Here is a 13,722-nt window from a genome sequence, read left to right as displayed (position 1 = left end):
GCACCGATGTGATAAGGTCGGTCCCCGCTAGAGGTTCTCCTTCCTACTTCCTTTCCTGACTGTGACCTAGTGACATTCAAACACACCAATGAAATCCCCTTACTCCTTTTCTTGTGTGTCCCCCGCTGAACCTCAATAAAGGTACTTGCTCACAGGTTCTCTCTCTCTCTTTCTGCTTCCCATCTGCTTGGGTGATCCTGATCCCTTCAGGCTCATTCCCATGTGATTCCCCTCTCAGCATGCAGTGATCTTGTCTCTCTGGGACCTGTGAGCATCATAAATGTTTTTTTCCTGAGCCTCTCCTGTTTCTTCTCATGGCCACACCTGACTTACCATCTCATGAAAGATGCAAAACAGAGTGTCTATACTTTTTTTTCCTTTAGGAAGGAGAGTAACAGAAGGATCAGTTTCTGTTGAAAGTGCTATGATAAAATTTCCAAACTTTAAGTTCAAAAATTATTCTAAAATCCTTGTATTTGTCCATCCTCACATTGCTATAGAAAGCGAAATCATTAGAAAGCACTCCCATGATCCAATCACCTCCCACCCCCCACCTCCAATTCTCAGGATCACAATTCAGTATGAGATTTGGATGGGGATGCAGAGCCAAATCATATCATTCCACTCCTGGCCCTGCCCAAATCTCATGTCCTTCTCACATTTCAAAACACATTTATGCCTTCTCAACAGTCCCCCAAGTCAACTCATTCTGGCATTAACTTAAAATTCCAAGTTCAAAGTCTGAGACAAGGCAAGTCCCTTCCACCTATGAGCCCATAAAATTAAAAAAAAGTTTGTTACTTCCAAGATACAGTGGGCATACAGGCATTGGGTAAATGTTGCCATTCCAAAACTGAGAAAATGGTCAAAACAAAGATGTTATATGCTCCATGCAAGTCCCAAACCCAGCAGGGCAGTCATTAAATCTTAAAGCTCCAAATTAATCTCCTTTTACTCTGCCTCACATCCAGGCCACACTGACACAAAGGGTGGACTCTGAAGCTCTTGGACATCTCTGGCCCCTGTGGCTCTCCAGGGTATAGTCCCCACAGCTGCTTTTACAGGGTGGCATTGAGTGCCTGTGGTTTTTCCAGGTGCATAGCACAAGCTGTCCATGGATCTATCATCTGGGGTCTGGGGGATGGTGGCCCTCTTCTTACAGCTCCACTATGCAGTACTCCAGTGGGGACTCTGTGTGGGGGCTCCAAACTCACACTTCCCCTCCACACTGTCTTAGTAGAAGTTCTCCACAGGGCTCCACCCCTGCAACCTAGACATCGAGTCATTTCCATACATCCTGTGAAATCTAAGCAGAGGCTCCCAAGCCTCAACTCTTGCTCTCTGTGCACCCACAGGCCCAACACCAAGTGGAAGCCACCAAGGCTTAGGGCTTACACCCTCTGAAGCAATGTCCCAAGCTGTACCTTGGCCCCTTTTAGCCACAGCTGGAACTGGAGCGGCTGTGATGCAGGGCTCCATGTCTCAAGGTTGTCCAGAGCAGCGGAGTCCTGGACCTGGCCCGTGAAACCGTTTCTCCCTTCTAGACCTCCAGGCCTGTGATGGGACGGGCTGCCACGAAGTTCTCCAACATGCTCAGGAGGCATTTCTTCCATTGTCTTCATTATTAACATTTGGCTCCTTTTTATTTATGCAATTTTCTTCAGCTAACGTGAATTCCTTCCCTGAAAATAGGTTTTTCTTTTCTACCACATGACCAGGCTGCAAATTTTTCAAACTTTTATGCTCTGCTTCCATTTTAAATACAAGTTACAGTTTGAGATTATTTATTTGTTTATGCCAATGAGCGTAGGATTTTAGAAGCTGCCAGGCACATCTTGAACACTTTGCTGCTTACAAATTTCTTCTGCCAGATACCCGAAATCATCACTCTCATGTTCAAAGTTCCATAGATCTCTAGAACAGGGACACAATGCAGACGGTCTCTTTGCAAAAGCATAGCAAGAGTGACCTTTACTTCAGTTCCCAATAAGTTCCTCATCTCCATCTGAGAGCCCATCAGACTGGACTTCACTATCTGTATCACTATCAGCGTTTGGTCAAAACCATTCAGCAAGTCTCTAGGAAGTTTCAAACTTTCCCTCTTCTTTTTGTCTTCTTCCGAGCCCAGATCTCATGAGAACTCTATCATGAGACAGCACTATAGTGATGGTGCTAAATCATCAGAAACCACCCTCATGACCCAATCACTTCTTACCTCCAACACCTGGGCTCACAATTCAACATGAGATTTGGATGGAGATACAGAGCCAAACCATATCAATCCTATTAGTTAGGAAGATATCAGATCAATTATTTAGATATTTCAAATTACACTAAGATTAAAGTAGATGATGGAGACATTGTAATTAGTTTGTAATTCTTCCAACCATCCCTATAGTTATTCAATCAGTGCTTTTCCTGTCACAGAAGATACAGAGAAAGATTACAGTCTGATATAGAAGTCAGCCATGTAAACAAATAATTACCATACACAAATTAAGTTCAGTAACAGAAGTTTGTACTTCATAACTTGCATGGGTAAAGCAGAAGATGAAGTGGTGTACTCTGAGGTCAACAGTTTCAAGAAGACACCAATGTTGAGCTGAGTATTATAGCATGAATATGAGTTTACCAGGCAGACAAAGAAAAGATGTGCCCAGGAGGCTCTCTGAGGAAAGTGCTGAATGTATTGAACACAGAAAGAAAAAAAGAATATGACATGTATAGGGAACCACTAACTGTTTAGCACTGTGGAAACAATGGATGTAAGGAGTGGTTTAAGGCAAGTGGTGTGAGGGGCTCTGAATGTTAACTAAGGAGTCTGGATTTTATTCTGGAGGTGATGAGATGCCTTTAGTGCTTTAAGGAGCAAGTAAATTGCTCAAAATTTTGCTTTCAGAAAGATCTCTTCAGTGCCAGTGTGGAGGATGAATTAGAAAAATGAGAGCCTGGAAGTACTGGGTTTTGCCGATATACTTCTGTTCTCCATATGGAATATTTTCTTTTCTTCCGTATCAGCCCATTTCAAGGAAAGCTTGTTTTTTTTTTGTTTTTTTTTTTTTTGTTTTTTTGTTTTTTTTTTTTTTCTCCAGAGACAGAGTCTTGCTTGGTTGCCCATGCTGGAGTACCATGGCATGATCATAACTCACTGAAGCCTTGACATTCTGGGCTCAAGTAATCCTCTGGCCTCAGCCTCCTGAGTAGCCAGAACTGCAGGCACACATCACCATGTCCAGCCAATTGTGACATATTTGTTTTATAGATGAGGATCTCACTATGTTGCCCATGCTGGTCTTAAACTCCTGAACCCAAGTGATCGTCCCACTTCAACCTCCCAAAAGGCTGGAATTACAGGCATGAGGCACTGAGCCCAGCCATATCAAATTCCTTAATCCGTGAGATTTAACATTTAACATAGGGGTGTCCAATCTTTTAGCTTTCCTGGGCTACACTGGAAGAATATTTATTTGGGGCCACACACAAAATACACTAACATTAACGACAGCTGATGAGCTAAAAGAAAAAAAAATCACAAAAATATCTCATAATGTTTAAGAAAGTTTACGAATTGTGTTGGGCCACATTCAAAGCCATCCTGCAAAGCCCGTGGGCCACAGGCTGCACAAGCTTGGAGCAGTTCCAGACAGTAATCCCAGGGTTCTCTGAATTCTAGTCATTATTATGCATCGTTAGCCCTTAAGACTCACTTGTACAATGGTGTTTTTTAATCCCAATTTTTTTCTTTGTTTTAGTAGTTTTAACAGCTATATTGAAATATAATTTACATACCATATAATTCATTCATTTAAAGTGTTCAATTCAATGATTTTGTAGTATATTCAGAGTTATGCAACCACCACCATAATCAATTTTAGAACATTTTTATCTGCCCAAAAAGAAACCCATACCCATTAGCAGACATTCCCCACTTCCAACACCACCAGTTCCAGCTCTAGGCAACGACGAATCTACTCTCTGTCTCTATAGATTGCCTATTCTTGATAATTCATATAAACACAATCATACAATGTATGGCCTTTTTGGACTTACTTCTTTCATGTAACATGATGTTTTCAAGATTTATTCATGTTATAGCATGTATTAGTGCTTCATTCCTTTTTGCTGCCAAATCATATATCATTTCATAAATATACCATATTTCTTTATCCATTCATCTTTTGATGAACATTTGGGTTGTTTCTAGTTTTTGGCTAATGTGAATATGCTGCTATGAACACTGATTTACAAGTTTTGTGTGGACATATGTTTTCTTTTCTCTTGTATATACATCTAGAAGTGCAGTTACTGGGTCGTATTGTAGCTTTATGTTTAATATTTTTTTTTTTTATTGATATGGTGTATTAGTTGATTTGTAGATTTTAAACCACCTTGCATTCTTGGATGTAAATCCCACCTGGTCATGGTGTATAGCTTTTTTATATATTGCTGGATCTTATTTCCAAGATTTAAAAAAAAAATTTTTTTTATATCTATATTCATAAGAGATATTGGTCTATAGTTTTCTTGTGATACCTTTGTCATCTTTTGGTATCAAGGTAATAATTGATATCACTAAATGAGTTCAAGAATTTTCCCATTTCTTTCTTTATTTTTGGAAAAGTTTGAGAATTGGAATTAATTTTTCTTTAAAGGGAAAACTCACTAGTGAAGTAATTTGGTCCTTGGCTTTTCTTTATGGGAAGTTTTATGGTTACTAATTCAGTCTCTTTACTTATTATAGGCCTATTTAGCTTTTCTATTTCTTTTTAAGTCAGTTTCAGTAGCTTTTGTGTTTCTAGGAATTTGTCCATTGCATCTAAATTATCTAACATGTTGGTACTACTGTCCATAGTATTCTTTTATTATTCTTTGTATTTCTGTAAGGTTGGTGGTAATGTTTCCTCTTTTATTTCTGATTTAAGTAATTTCAGCCTTTATGTCTAAGAAGTTCTTATCAAATTGGTTAATCTTTTTGAATAACCAACTTTCAGTTTTGATAATGTTCTCTTACTTTCTTTTATTTATTTCACTAATTTCTGTTCTAATATTTATTATTTTCTTCCTTTTACTTGCTTTGGGTTTAATTTGCTTTTCTTTTTTTAGTGTTCTATGTTGATGCTTTTTCAGTGTTTGAGATCTTTCTTCTTGTATTTTCATATAGGAATTTATAGCTATAAACTTTCCTGAAAGTACTGCCTTAGCTGCGTTCCATAAGTTTTGGTATGCTGTGTCTTCATTTTCATTCATCCTAAAATATTTTCTAATTTTGCTTTTGATTTTTTTTGATGTATTGGTCATTTATAGAATATTGCTTAATTTTCACATATTTGTGAATATCCAAGATTTCTTTTAGTTATTAAATTCTAATCCTAATTCCATCCATTGTGATCAGAGAAATACCTACAATTTCAATCTCTTTGAATTTATTGAGGCTTGTTTCATAGCCTAGAATATAGTCTATCTTAAAGAGTACCCCAAGTGCTCTAGTGAATGTATATTCTGCTGTTGTTAGGTGGATTATTTTATATATGTCTCTAAGTTCTATTTCGTGTATACTGTTCAAATTTTCTATTTCCTTGTTAACATTCTGCTTAGATGTTCTATCCATTATTGAAAGGGAGATACTGAAATCAACTATTATTGCTGAACTGTCTATTTTTCCCTTGAGTTGTGTTGGTTTTTGCTTTACATATTTTGAAGCTCTGTTGATGGGTACATATATGTTTATAATTGTTATAACATCCTTATATTATTGACCCTTATATTATTGACCCTTATCGTAAAATAACCTCTCTCTAACAATACCTTTTTCCATTTTAAGGTTGATTGTGTCTAATATTATAGCAATTCCAGCTTTTCTATGCTTGCTGTTTGCATGATATACCATTTTTAATTATTTTATTTTATTATTTTTTTCCTTTTTTGCAAAACGGAGTCACTCTGTTGTCCAGGCTGGAGTGCAGTGGTGTGACCTTGGCTCACTACAACCTCCGCCTCCCAGGTTCAAGCAATTCTCCTGTCTCAGCCTCCCGAGTAGCTGGAACTACAGGCACATACCATCACACCTGCCTAGTTTTTGTATTTTCAGTAGAGATGGGGTTTTACCATACTGGTCAGGCTGGTCTCAAACTCCTGACCTCAGATGATCCCCCTGCCTCGGCCTCCCAAAGAGGTGGCATTACAGACGTGAGCCACTGTGCCCAGCCAATTCTTTTACTTTATTTAGTTTTTTTTTGAGACAGAGTCTTCCTGTTTCGCCCAGGCTGGAGTGCAGTGGTGTGATCTCGGCTCACTCACTGCAACCTCCACCTCCCAGGTTCAAGCAATTCTCCTGCCTCAGCCTCCTGAGTAGCTGGAACTACAGATGCAAGCCACCACGCCCAGCTAATTTTCCTATTTTTAGTAGAGATGGGGTTTCACCATGTTGGCCAGGCTGGTCTCAAACTCCTGACCTCATGATATGCCCGCCTTGGCCCTCCAAAGTGCTGGGATTACAGGTGTGAGCCATGCTACCCGGTCTAATTCTTTTACTTTCAAGCTATTTGTATCTTTGAATCTAAAGTGTTTCTCCTGTTGACAGCATGTAGTTACATAATGTTTTCTTATCTAGTATGACAATCCCTGCCTTTTGATTGGATTATCTAGTCAATTCACATTTAACACTAGTATCGATATAGTTAATGTTTGCAGTTTTAATTTTTGTTTTCTATTTGTTCGATATCTTTTTTGTTCCTCTATTGCCCCATTGTGTTCTTTTGCATTAAGTGAATATTTTTAGAGTAATATTTTAATGACTGTAATTACCTTTTAAACTATTCTTAAAGTTTTTTTCTTAGTGGTTGCTCTAGGGTTTGCTATACATGTCTTATCAGAGTCTATTCCAAATTTATACAAACTTAATTAAAGTGAGGTATAGAAACACTACTCCTATATAGTTCTATTCCCTCTTCCTCCTTTTTGTGCCATTATTGTTATACATATTACATCTATAAATGTTACTAACCCAATAATATACTGTTATAACTATTACTTTGTAAATTTTATGTCTATCAAAGAAGCTGAGAAAAGGAATAACAAGTATACGCAGTCATGTGCCACATCATCACATTCAGTCAATGATGGACCACATGTATAACATATATGATGGCCGTCCCATAAAATTATACTTAAAAAAAAGTATTTGTACTGTACATTTTCTGTGTTTAGCTACACAAATACTTCCCATTGTGTTATGATTGCCGGCAGTATTAAGTAGAGTAACATGTACAAGTCTGTAGTCTAGGAGCAATAGGCTATGCCATATTGCCTAAGTGTGTAGTAGGCTATACCATCTAGGTGTGTGTAAATATACTCCATGATGTTTGCCTAACAACAAAATTACCTACAAATGCATTTCTCGGAATATACCCCTGTCATTAAGCACAAATCTGTACACATAGACTTTGTTATGTTAACCTTATTATTTACCATTTTCGGTTTTCTACATATGGTCCATTGATTCAAGTCATTATCTGGTGTCATTTCCTTAGCCAAATTCAACTTGCTCCCTCACTCCTTTATGCTGTTATTAGCAAATAAATTACATTTCTATATGTTCTGGCCCAACAATATATTTATAAACATAGTATTTTATACAAGTTCATTTTAAATCTGTTGAGAGATGAAATAAGAAGAAACATGTTTTCATACTTTATAACTAAAATTAATTATGTTATTTTATTAATAAATTAAAATAAATTGACGATTAAATTCAGACTGGGGTACTTTTGAGGCCAGTCTCCCAGATTTTTTCTGAGCTAAGGAGGACTCTTCTTAGCTTTCTCTTTCACTGATTATGTCTGTGAACAGCTGGCCTGTGGTTCAGCTGTTGTTCTTAATAAGGAAGATCTATTGTTTTTGACAGTATCTTTATACTGGAGTTTCTCCACATTCTTTTTCAAATAGTCAGTTCAGGAACAGGTTCAGAGTTCTCTTTTCTTATGGATGTGTCTCCCTCAGAACAAAATTTCTGAGCCACTATTCCTGGTACTGCGGAGGGTGGGGTGCATAGTCTCTGATCTTTCCAGCCTGGCTTTCCTGGTATGAAACTTTTGTGTTATGAGTGTTACAATGAGGGCAATTCAGACCCCAACATTCTTGACCTGCTGTGCTTGGGGCAGAGCCTCTATGTGGATGGGGGCTACGTGGAGGAAGAGAGCACTTGACTTTTCTACAACACTCACCAGGAATTTAGCCTTTTTATCTTGGAGTTAAGGGGGATAAGAAATGTTGACAGCCTGCCCCCTCTGTTGAGATGTGTTAACACTTGATTGGGAGCTCAGGAGGGAATCCATCTTCTTGGCCACACCCACTTGTAGTGGAGCTTCTTTCACTAGTGTCCTTTTAAACATTATGGTTCTGGCTAGGCAGAGACATAGACTGGGCCTTCCCTAGGTGGAGATAAATTCAACCTTTGGTATAAAGGGCCTAGTTTTGGAATGGTAGTTGTGGAGGGTCTGTTTTCTGAGAAACCAGTAATAATTAACGATCTTCTTTAATCCCCATTTACGGATGAGGTGAAAGTATCTAATTTACACAAATAGGAATGACAAAACTGGAGTCAAAGTTAGGTGAGTCTAACCTTGAAGGCCTAAATCATATTCTACTATCCACTGAAGGAACAATTTCTTCCTCCATTAAAACTAGAGAATTTCCAAAAATTATAGGGGAGGAGAAATAAATAAGGGGTTAGAAGGAAAGAATAAAAACAATTAACAGACTTGGTCTGGATTTCCCAGGAACTACCTCATAACTGGGGGACTTTTTTATTCAAAATATGCTTATGACATACGAAGATACTACTAGCATCTGGCCTTATGTTTTGCCTTTTTTTTGAGACAGAGTTTTGCTCTTGTTGCCCAGGCTGGAGTGCAATGGCGCAATCTTGGCTCACTGCAACCTTCTCCCGGGTTCAAAAGATTCTCCTGCTTCAGCCTCCCGAGTAGCTGGAATTACAGGTTCCTGCCACCATGCCCAGCTAATTTTTGTATTTTTACTAGAGACGGGCCAACTGCGTTGGCCAGGCTGGTCCCCAACTCCTGACCTCAGGTGATCTGCCCGCCTTGGCCTCCCAAAGTGCTGGAATTACAGGCATGGGCCACTGTGCCCAGCCTGGCCTTATGTTTTTGTATTAGCTACATTGCAAGACTCTTAGTGTCTCCTATTTACATTATATTTAACAATCACCTCATCCCATTTACAAATTATTCACAAATCACTCTTTAAAGTTGACATGCTTCTAATGTGATGAAGCAGTTCTTGACAACCCTAATCTTCACTTCTATTTTCCTAAAGTTTTAATTGGCAGAGCATTTTTAAAAATACCTTTTTAACATTTGTTAAGTTAGTTGTATGATTTTTTTTCTCTCATCTATAAATATTATGAATAAAACTAAAATTTCCAATGTTAAATACTATTTGAATTTCTGGGAAAATTCTACTTGTCTTCCTGGGAAAATCTTCCTTTTGCATACTATTGAGTTTCATTTACTAGTATATCTGCAACTAAATGTATGTGTTATTTAGCTATACTTTTTTTGTTTGGTACTGACATTGTCAAATTTTGTGATTAGAGTGTTGGGCAAAGCAATCAGAACACAGCACTAGTGGCATCTGTTGCAGATATGACATAGGGTTTATTAGAGGTGGAGAGAATTCACAAGTAGAGAAGTAGTAGAATGCACAAAATCTCTAATTTCTCATCCCATAGTTTAGGCCAGAAGGCATGCCCTATGGCCACTTTTGCTTTGGGGAAGGGTCCTGTCTCATTAGGTTGAACATATTCATCAGGACAGGAGGGGGTACTATGCAACATTGGAGCTCTCTAATCTGGAAAGTGGCCTTGTTAGAAAGATGGGGGTGGGATTTTCAGAGCTCACAAGCTGTTATGGTCTGTTTTCTCTTCAACTGACTGTGACCTGCTAAACCATCAAATAGAGGAGGAAATTAGCCTCAAAGGCCATCCAAGTTTGTCTCTTCTCACAGGATTTGCTTGTTTTTTATAGTAAATTAGAATGCTTTTCTTCTTTTTCAGTGTCATGAACGATCTTAAACAGTATAAAGGTAATAAATCTGTTCTTTGAAGTTTGATATAAGTCATCAGTAAGGGCTTGACACCATTTTGGGGATAGCTATTTGAAAGCTTTTTTACATTTTTTCCATTATTTTTCTACCTTTTCTTGTGCTAGTTTTCCTAATTTAAGTATTTCTAGAAATTGTTAATATTTGTGTTTCCAAAGTTATGGCATAGTAGTTTCTTATTATTTGAAATTTTTATTTCATTTATTTGGTTATATCCCTTTCCTTATTCTTAATGTGTTTTTGCTCTATTATCTTACAAGATAATAGAGCTTTCATTTTAAGAAAGATTTGTATACATTTACCAATCATCTTTTCAATTTGTTAATTATGTCATTGTTTAAAATTTTTTAATGTGTGCTTTTTAATTTATTAAATCTCTGATTTTCCTTAGATTTTCTTGTTGTTTACCTAATTTGAGAGTTTGGTGTTTAAATAACTTATTTTCATTATATTATGACAAAACCAGTTAAAAATGAGTTTTGACTAGGTGTGGTGGCTCACACCTGTAATCCCAGCACTATGGGAGGCTGAGGTGGGAGGATTGCTTAAGCCCAGGAATCTGAGACCAGCCTGGGCAACATGGCAAGACCTTGTTTCTACAAAAAATAAAAAATATTAGCCAGGGGTAACACATACCTTGTAGTCCCAGCTTCCTAGGAGGCTGAGGTGGGAGGATCATTTGAGCCTTGGAGGTTGAGGCTGCAGTGAGCTGTAATCATGCCACTGAACTCCAGCCTGGGCAACAGAGTGAGATGCTGTCTCAAAAAAAGGAGTTTTTTTCCTAGCAATAATGGATAGCATTTATAAAGTTCTAATAATGAGTCAGAGAGTCTTCAAAACAGACCTATAATGTTTGTACTATTCTATTCCCATTTCATTTAAGTGCACAGAGCACTTAAAATGTCCGCCCAAGCTTCAAAGCAGTATAACCAGGATATAAATCAAACTTTTTTGGCTCTAGAACTTGCTCTTAAATGCTACATAATGTTGCTCTGGCTAAGTTTCAGAATAATAATTCTTCTTTTTTTTTTTTTCCGAGACAGAGTATTGCTCTGTTGCCCAGGCTGGAGTGCAGTGGTGCCATCTCAGCTCACTGCAACCTTCACCTCCGGGGTTCAAGTGATTCTCCTGCCTCAGCCTCCCGAGTAGCTGGGATTACAGGTGCGCACCACGATGCCCAGCTAATTTTTTGTATTTTTAGTAGAGACAGGGTTTCGTCATATTGGCCAGGCTGGTCTCGAACTCCTGTTCTCAAGTGATCTGTCCACCTCAGCCTCCGACAGTGCTGGGATTACAGGAGTGAGCCACCGCACTCAGCCCACAATTCTTGAAAGATATTTTTCTCATATTTCCAACTTGTCTACAATTCTAAAATTTCCTATTTTTTATTGAAAATTACATTTTTTATTTCCAAAGGATAAACCTTTGATTATTAATTCTGACTTTATTTTATTGTGGTAAGAAAATGTGAGCTATTTCATTTCTGCTTTTTGAAATTTATTTAAGTTCAGTATTGCCTAATAGAGAATCATATTTTGAATTTATTCAATGAGCACTAGAGAATGAGAGTATGATGTATACATACTTAATGTAATTATAACCTGAATTACATTATGATTCTTCATTATCTTATTTATTTTTTATTTGCATAATCTATCAAAGATTCTGTCTATCAAAGAGCATCTAAAAGTCTCTACTACAAATGTTCTCTTCATAATTCTTGTATTTTTTTCTTTACATATTTTTGTTATTCATTGCATAAAACTTTATATTTTCTTCATTGTGAATTATACTGTCATTTTCTTGATAAAATTACCCTTTTTGTTTTTTTCCTTTATGTCTGATATTAATAATTTGCTCCTTACATTTTTTTGTTGTTTGCACTATTTGATGCATTTTTACCAGGGCTTTTTAATGTTTTTTAATCTGTCAATCATTTTTATAAACAGTATATAGTTTGTTTATTGACTCAGTCTATGAATCTATTATTGATAGGGAGTTTACACTATTTCACTTAATACCATAACTGATAGGGTTCATTCTGTTTTTGAATCTTTAAAACCCTTTTGGTTTGGTTCTCCTTTTGCGATTTCTTTTTAATTAATTAATTAATTTTTACCCTTTGTTATGCAGTGGTTCTTTTTTTAAATAGTAATTTGGAATATATGCACCCTATGCTAATACCTAATAAACTTTACTCTATTTATCTTTTTGTGCCATGCATTTATCCCCTCACAACTCCAGAGAAAATTGCCATTTGAAAATAATGGTAATAAGTCTGCTTTCTCCCTTTTCTTTCACCAAAAATCATCAAAAAGAACAAGAAAAATAAGAAACCAAAAGGACAGACTCATTTTTAGTGGAACAATGACAGAGTTAATTCCCCAAATAACACAATAGGGGAAATGGCTCCTACAAGCAGTAGGATTGAGCATGAAAGAAGAAAGAAGACACACTGTAGATGTAGATTTCAAAAAAAAGTGTCAGAAAGCACATTTTTGGAAAGTGAAGTACATACTTTGAGGTGGAAAAGATCAATCTTGTATTTAGCACAGGATGCAAGGGCTACTGGCAGATGCTTCCCTGAGACTGGGTTGGTTCTGTGAATCAGAGGAGTCAAGGCTAAATCAGGACTCTCACAGATCAGTCATACTTGCAAGAAGTAGTCAGTCTTCGTGGCAGAAGAGGGGAAGAGAAGCTTCGCATTGTGAAAACTTCCACACTTGATTATTTCCTTCTGTTGGGGAAGCATAGAGGTTAAAGTGGCTCATACACAACATCCTGGATTCTAAGGAAAATTCTAGTTTCTTGGAACACGGCCAAGATCACCTTCACTTTGTGAACCTTTGACAAATTGCTGGTTAAGGAAAAATCTTACCTGTCTGAAAGATGAGTAACCAAAAGAAAGCAGGACAAAAATGGGAAAAGCAAATGCCAGACCAAAAAACCACCAAAAAATGTTGCATTAAAGCAGATGAAAATAGTAATCATGTATTCTGGCCTAAAATTTTTAAAAGAAAATATTTATAGCAAAAATCTCTATAAAACAAGAAGAAAAAGAAGAGACACTAGAGTTCAACAGGTGCTGAAAAAATACATCCAGATGATAGAAAATATAAAAAATGAAATGTTATAACTTTGAAATGAAGGCCTTATGACACAAAACCCAGAAGGCATAAAAGAATGATAAATTAGACTCTATTAAAATGAAAAACCTTGATGAAAAACTTCCAGGACCAAAGGCATTAAACAAATGAAGAAATATTTGCAACTAATTTAATAAGGTACTAGTTTCCCTAATTTATACAAATCTATTGGGAAAAGAAAAAAAAAAAACCCACTAAGCTAGACACAGTGGCATGTGTCTATAGCACCGGATACTCTGGAGGCTGAGGCAGAAGGATCACTTCAGCTCAGGAGTTCGGGGCTATGATCAGGAGTTGTGTGCTATGATCACACCTGTGAATGGCCACTGCACTTCAGCCTGGGCAACATAGTGAGACTCCCATCTCTTTAAAAAAAAAAAAAAAAAAGGACAAAAAAAAAGAGGCAAAAAGAAAAAAAACCCTTCACTGAAACAAAATGAGCAAAAGATCTGAACAG

The sequence above is a fragment of the Macaca mulatta genome, chromosome 4 (genome assembly GCF_049350105.2).
Source record: "Macaca mulatta isolate MMU2019108-1 chromosome 4, T2T-MMU8v2.0, whole genome shotgun sequence".
NCBI classification, from domain to species: Eukaryota; Metazoa; Chordata; class Mammalia; order Primates; family Cercopithecidae; genus Macaca; species Macaca mulatta.
Note: the sequence above shows the minus strand (reverse complement) of the source record.